We start from the raw sequence: 6,610 nt of genomic DNA, 5'->3' as shown, positions 1-6,610 counted from the left end.
TGATGCCTATATATAGGAGTACTTGTTAAATAGAATAGGGAATCTTTTTGCATAATAGTTTCACACTCTTTATAACGAATTGTTCTTTTACCCATTAATGTAAATCATATATTATTTACCTTTGTGTGTTCTTTTCAATCATTCTTCTTGATCTTTAAGTTCTTTTTATGATGTCTTCATTTTAGAATCCGTCGTTCCTAAATTTCTTCAGAAATAGTATCAGAACAGGAGATCTTGTAATCTGTTTTCAAATCTGGTTTTAGTTCGAATTTCTTCATGTTCTTCAGATTTCTACTTTGCATTTTCGTTCGATTCCAGAATTTGTAGATTTTGTTTGCAACTTGATCCAAAATTCTTAGTTCCAATCTTTTGATTTTGATTTGAAACTCATTTTTTATAGATCTGATTCTAATTTCTTTTCTGTTTGAAAATGTCTAAAGAAGATTCTCACTCAATTTCGTTCAATCTTCCAAGTAGTATTGGATATACTACTCGGATTCCTATTCTTTTTCCTGATGACTATGAAGTTTTGGATTTACACTTTGAAGACTGTGTTCTTGGTATTGAAACACATGGTTTGAGTATTTGGCATGTGATAACAAAGGAATCTTACAGGTATACGAAGACAAGAGAAATTGTCAAAACTCAAGGGAGATTTGATGAATTGATGAATTGATGTTGATGATCAGGAAATTCACTCTTATGAAAAGGACAAGTTGATGAATAATCTGATAGCAATAAGGATTATGAGGTTTACTTTTCAAACTTATACATTTTGTATAGCAAGTTCTTATGAAACTGCAAAGGAGATTTGGACATATTGAAAGAATTATATCCCGGTGATATTGTACTCTTTCACAAATATCCATCGTATCAGATTGTTCTGGTGAATGCAACCCAAAATGGACCATGCTACTCTCGGTTCAAGTACATACCAATTATAGTTATGGGCTTAGACACCTAATCCAACACTTGGTGCCTTCGACCCATTAATACAGGGAGAAAACTCACATCAGTCCGGTGATAAATACTAAATGCTCGGCTACCGAACCGGAAGATCCCACACTGAACACAAACAAATCACCCTAATTAAAAATAAGTTATAAACCATATTGTGGGCCTAAAGCCCAAGTCCAAACCCCTTAGATAAAAGCCCATTTTCTCCTTCCCATAATGGCCCTAACCAAACTTGGCCCAATAACACAATAATGGACCCCAAGGCCCACCAAGGACCAACTCAAGCAACTTAAGGGCCACTAACAAAATCCTAAGGCCCACTTATGCATCAAACATCCCAAGGACCGAAATCTAACTAAGGCCCAAAAGTCTAAATCCCAACCAAAGACCAAAATCCCAAGGGAAAGCCTCTGCGAGGCATACGATCGGCGTATGCATTGTATGCTTAGCGTACTCGACCACCCACCAGTACGCGCATCGTACCCCTTAGAACGCCCAACGTATTGGGCTGCTTTCCACCTTAAGCTAAAAAGTGCTTAATTCGTTCATCCATTAAGTCCAAATTTTAGATCTCGTCCATTTTAGGGCACTAATACATAAAGTTGGCAACTTTAACCCTTAGCACGTATTAATGGAACCCAACATCCATTTTTATCCATCAGAGCTCATATTAAGAACTCAAATTCATGCATGGACTCATATCAACTATCAAGATGACATTTTTATGCATCTATAAACAAAAAAAGGACTGAGATCTAACACCTCCAACTCATGGAGTTGCCCAAACTCACAAAGAGAACCCATGGGACCAAATAAAGCTCATAAACAAGCCCTAAACTCTAATTATCAAATGAATCATCAAGGTAAGAACTTTATACCTTCAATAGCTCCCAAAGTTGATGAAGAGACTGGATCTAGAAGCTTAACCTCAACAAATGCTTGGTCTCCAAGTTCCTTCTTCTTGAATACACACAAAAATGCCACAAAATCACTTCTAATGCTCAAAAATACTCAAAGTATGAACTAGGGTTCCAATGGGACAGTAATGAATAGTGGAGGCTGATGAGGGTGAGTGTCCAAAGGCCATAATAATGTTTAAATAGGGCGCATGCCCTGAAAATTAGGGTTTGGTCTTGGCTTCCATACGCCCCGTGTACACCACGTAAGCCCAGCATATGTGGTTAAGTTCCCCGACTCCTTATGTGCATGTACACTAAGCGTACCAAACGTACGCTGAGCATACGAGGGAGCATTTTCTCAAAATTTTCAAACTTAAAGGACCAATCAAGAACATACCTGGAATCAAATGTTACAAATTTTCTCCCACTTGAATTAGACTTCGTCCTCGAAGTCCGCTGATGCAAACAAGTCTGGGTAATGCTCCCTCATCTCGCCCTCCGGCTCCCACGTCCACTCAGGGGCCTCTCGGTTCTACCATTGCACCTTCACCAGATTCACCACCATATTGCGAAGAGTCTTAGTTTTCCTGTCGAGAATTGCAATCGGCCTCTCCACGTAATTCAGACGCTCATCCACCTGAATATCATCCAACAAAATCACTATTGAATTATCAGCTACACACTTCCGCAACTGAGACACATGGAAAGTGTTATGGATCTGACTGAGCTCATCGGGCAAATCCAGCCAGTATGCAACCCTTCCCTCTCGAGCAGTAATCCTAAAAGGACCAATAAATCGGGGGCTCGGCTTGCCCCGCTTCCGAAACCGTATGACACCTTTCGAAGGTGACCCCCTTCAGCAACACCAAGTCCCTCAACTGAAACTCAAGGTCAGAACGACATCGATCAGCATAACTCTTACGTCGACTCTGTGCGACCCGCAACCTACGGCACACCTACTGAATCAACTCTATGGTCTTAAGCACCACTTCGGTGCTTCCCATGACCCAATGAGCAACCTCGGCCCAAAAAATCGGGGTACTACACCTCATCCCATACCACATCTCAAATGGTGGTCGATCAATACTGTCATGATAACTATTGTTGTAGGAGAAATCGACCAGTGGAAGGTAAGAATCCCAACTCCCTCCAATATCCAACACACAAGCCCAAAGTATATCGTCGAGCGTCTGGATCGTTCGCTCGCTCTGGTCATCAGTCTGAGGGTGGTATGTTGTACTAAAATACAACTGAGTACACAAATCCTCATGGAACTTCCTCCAAAACCTGGAGGTGAAATGAACATCCCGGTCCGACACCACCGAAACTGGTACCCCGTTCCGGACTACCACCTCCATGGACATAAATGCCAACTGGCTTCTCTGCGGATATGCTCTCAGCAATCAGGATAAAATGCGCACTCTTGGTCAATCTGTCCACAATGACCCAAATAGAATCAACACCACGTTCCGTCCTAGGAAACTTTGTGATCAAATCCATAGTGATCACCTCCCACTTCCACATGGGAATGGGTAACGGCTGCACCATACCATGGGGTCTCTGATGCTCAGTCTTGACTTTCCTATAAGTCAAGCGTCGCTCAAAAAACCAAGATATCTCCCTTTTCATACACGGCCACCAATAGCTCAACCTCAAATCCCTGTACATCTTCGTGGTCCCAAGACGGATAGAAAACGTTGACTTATGGGACCCAAACTCTACCACACTGAGTCAACAATCCACGAATGTCCCTGACAAATAATAGAATTTGCCCACTGATTCCGCTCGACCTTCCAATTCTCCTTTTCAAACCCTCCACTTGAGCTTCCTTGATCAAAACTAATAGAGGCGAGGTGACAACCATCCTCAAGAAAACATCTCTAATAAGATTACTCTCATTCTTTCGGCTTAAAGCATCAGCCACCACATTGGCCTTCCCAGGGTGGTACAAGATCTCGCAATCGTAATCATTTACCACATCCAACCATCTCTGCTTCCTCATATTCAGATTCGGTTCGTCCATCAAATATCTCAAATTCTTGTGGCTGGTGTAGATAGTATACTGGACCCCATACAAATAGTGCCTCCAAATCTTGAGAGCAAAAACCACGGCCCCCAACTCCAAATCATGTGTGGGGTAGTTCGCCTCATGAGGCTTCAGCTACCTCGATGCGTAAGCAATCGCGTGACCCTTCTGCCTAAGAACAACTCACAGACCCAAGCTAGAGGTGTCACAGTAAACCACAAACTCATCCAAACCCTCAGGGAGCGCAAGAATTGGGGCCTTAGACAGTCTCTACCTCAAAGACTCAAAAGCCAACTGCTGATCAGGCCCCCACCAAAGAGTCACATTCTTGTTTGTCAAATGGGTCAATGGCACATCAATCTTGGAGAAATCCTGAATAAATCTCCAATAATACCCCACGAGACCTAAGAAACTCTGAATCTCTGATGCGGTCCTCGGGACCTCCCAATGCAACACAACCTCGATCTTGGTCGGGTCGACCAAGATTCCTTTCTGGTTGGCGATGTTCCCCAGAAACTGCACCTCGCACAACCAAAACTCGCATTTGGAGAATTTGGCATAAAGCCTCTCCCTCTTCAGGGTCTCCAACTCCTCTCGTAAATGTTACTCATGCTGCTCCTTGGTCTTGGAGTAGACCAGAATATCATCAATGAAAAAAACCACATACCAATCCAGCATCGGCTTGCAGACCCGGTTCATGAGATCCATGAACGTTGTTAATGCATTGGTGAGCCCGAAAGGCATCACCAGAAACACGTAATGACCATAACGAGTTCTGAAGGCTGTCTTCTGCACATCCTCATCCCTGGCTCTCATCTGGTGGTATCCTGACCACAAATCAATCTTGGAAAACCAAGATGCACCCTCAAGCTGGCCAAACAAATCGTTAATCCTCGGGAGTGGGTAACGGTTCTTCACCGTTAGCTTATTCAACTCCAGATAGTCAATGCACATCCTATGCGAAATGTCCTTCTTCTTCACATATAGGATAATTACTCCCCATGGAGAACTGCTCGTATGAATAAAACCCTTGTCTAGGAACTCCTGCAGCTGCGTAGACAACTACTGCATCTCCGGCAATGCCAGGCGATACGACGCCTTGGATATCGGAGGCGCACCATGTACCAAATCAATCTGAAACTCGACCTGCCTCTCGAGAGGCACACCGGGAAACTCTTTGGTAAGACATCAAAAAAACCCGCACAATGGGTACCCTTCTCAACTCCGTCGTGGCCTCAACCCGCATGGAAGAAACATAAGCCAGAAACCCAGAACAACCCTACTGCAGATATCTCCTGGGCTTCACAGCTGAGCAGAGAGCTAGCCCATGCTAAGCTTTCTCACCAGTAATAACCAGTTCTCCCCTAGTTGGGGTTCAAACTCTCACCAACTACCACTCGCAATCAATCACGACCCCATTAGGGCCCAACCAATCCATCCCGATGATAACCTTCAATCCTCTCAAGGGAATCAACACCAAATCAATATAGAACCTCTCACTAAACATGTTCAAGACACACCCACGGAAAATCCTTGAAGCATTCATGGTACGGTCATCCACAATCTCTACCTCTAGAGGGGAATCCAAATTCCCCAGAGTGTCTCGAAACTTCTTGCTGAGTGCAAGAGATACGAAGGATCGGGTAGCCCCCCAATCAAACAGAACATCAGCAGACAAACCGTTGACCAAAAAGGTGCCTATACAAGATCATAATAAACATAAGAATATATAAGAAAAGCAATAAAATATAGGTTTAGAACACGTACTAGTAACTACATCCGGCGCTGCATGGGCCTGATCGGTGGTCAGCTGAAAAGCCCCACTCTTCACCACAGGAGCCTCCGCCTAGCCCTGGCGGCCATCGATAATCCCCAGGGTGGCTGGCGCAGGCGCCACCACTGCTCCCCCAGACAATCGGCCTTTTTATGGTTGGTTTGATTGCAATGAAAGAAAATCAGAGCCCTCTTAGGGCAATCCCTGCTCACGTGACCCGACTGGCCACAACTGAAACATCCTGAACCTACTGATCGACAAGCTACATTGTGCGGCTTGCCGCACTTTGCGCAACGGCCCCGACCCTGTTGCCCCCTGGAGTGGGTATCAGAGGTCTTGGGTCTTTTAGTCTGACCCACAACTATCTGAACCTGCTCCGGCTTCCGCTTCGTCCGGAGGTCCAACTCAATCTCCGGCTCGCGAGCCTTCTCGACCATATCATTCAGGGTCTTGCACCCTGAGAAGCTCACGAACTCCCTGATATCATCCCTCAGCATATCATGATATCTCGTCTTCCTCATCTCCTCATCTGCAGCGTACAGTGGTACCAACAATGCTCTCTCCCTGAATTTGGCGGTAATCTCCACCACAGTCTCTGTAGTTTGGCAAAGCTCCTGAAACTACCTCACCAGCTGTTGAACCTCGATAGATGATGAAAACTCCCCCTGAAACCTCTAAATAAAATCCTCCCATGCCATCACAGCCACTGTCATCGTCCCTACCGCTAGGGTAACCACCTCCCACCAGTCCCACACTCTGTCTCTCAGTAAGCAGGACGCAAATCTCATCTTTTCCCCTCTGGGAAAAAGCTCGTATGTTGAGCATTCTCCTTGTCAGAAATCCAGCGACGGATAGCGATTGGGTCCTTAACCCCAAAGAACTCAGGTGCTCCACACGCCTTGAAATCCCGAAATAAGGGAGTTCGTGCCCTAATCTGCCATGCAGCAATATCGG

The sequence above is a fragment of the Lactuca virosa genome, chromosome 5, assembly GCF_052849685.1.
Source record: "Lactuca virosa cultivar CGN04683 chromosome 5, Lactuca_virosa_CGN04683_v6, whole genome shotgun sequence".
NCBI classification, from domain to species: domain Eukaryota; kingdom Viridiplantae; phylum Streptophyta; class Magnoliopsida; order Asterales; family Asteraceae; genus Lactuca; species Lactuca virosa.
The sequence above is the reverse complement of the archived record's forward strand: the minus strand, read 5'-3'. Positions refer to the sequence as shown.